Raw genomic sequence first — 1,017 nt, 5'->3', positions numbered from 1 at the left:
TCCCAGCTCTGTTCCCTGTCCTGGACATGCTCCAGCCCCTCCAGGTCCTTGCTGCAGTGAGGAGCCAAAAGTGGACACAGCCTTTTGGGGCTTCAGCAGGGCCAGCACAGGTGGAAACCATCCAGAAACACAAACCCAGCTGTGAAAGAGCTCCAGCTCCAACCCTGAAGCTGACACCGAGCTGGGAGCACGAAGCAGGAGTTTCCTGGACTGAAGAAAATAAAGCAGGAGTCTGTACTATATTCTTAAATATGGTTTAATACTCTTCTCCATTTCTGTACATCACAACACCAAGATATCACTGCTTGGGATCTCTCTGCAGAGGCTATATAGTATGCGAAGGCTAGGATCTCCCACCCCCGTTGAATGTGTTTGCATGTGTAAGTGTAATACATATCAGTATATATTGATATACACATCAATATATAATGCAATATATATCACTGAAGAGAACACATTGATTAAAGAAATACAAAAATTTGGCATCATTTCCAAACTTAAATAGTAAAAATAAAAACTACAAAAAGGAGCTGCATACCCTAATGTATCATGTGAAACAACAAGCAGTATATTCAAAAATGTAAATTTACATCCAATTTTTGTGGTCTTGTCATGTCACATTAGACCCATTTACAATGGCAAAATCCAGAACATACTGCTGTGAGGGCCAGGGGTGTGCTCAGCCCTGAGCCGACCCAGCCCCACCTCCCGGGAGAGATTCCAGCTTGGATGTGAGGACGGCATCAAAGCCGCCGGCCGCATTAGGAACCAGGGGGACAAATGGTATTGCTCACAAGGACAGGAATTTTGGACCTCAAACAACAGCGTGGCAGAAATTTCAAAAGAAGCTCCCTCTCTGTTCAAGTGAACCAGGACAAGAGGCAAAGGGTTGCAGCTGGAACAGGAGCTGCTCCTGAGGGAAGCACCAGGAGTGACACTGGGAGAGCCCCAGGGAGGGAGCGGGACCTGAGCTCTGCCCCTGCTGCCCTGGGACAGGACCTGAGCTCTGCCCCTGCT

General features: G+C 47.6%; 1 protein-coding gene across 1 annotated transcript in view; it reads right to left on the bottom strand.

Annotated features, from left to right (window-relative positions):
- Positions 1-238: 238 nt before the first annotated feature.
- ETF1 (eukaryotic translation termination factor 1) overlaps positions 239-1,017 on the bottom strand; it is a 27,506-nt gene continuing 26,727 nt past the window's right edge. Inside the window, exon 11 of the mRNA XM_057379752.1 lies at positions 239-999. The gene's annotated coding sequence lies outside the window, so the exon portion shown is untranslated. The remainder of the gene's footprint in view (positions 1,000-1,017) is intronic.

Source organism: Malurus melanocephalus, unplaced genomic scaffold, assembly GCF_030028575.1.
Source record: "Malurus melanocephalus ecotype Western Australia unplaced genomic scaffold, MMel_1.1 scaffold_420, whole genome shotgun sequence".
Lineage (NCBI taxonomy): Eukaryota > Metazoa > Chordata > Aves > Passeriformes > Maluridae > Malurus > Malurus melanocephalus.
The sequence above is the reverse complement of the archived record's forward strand: the minus strand, read 5'-3'. Positions and strand labels throughout refer to the sequence as shown.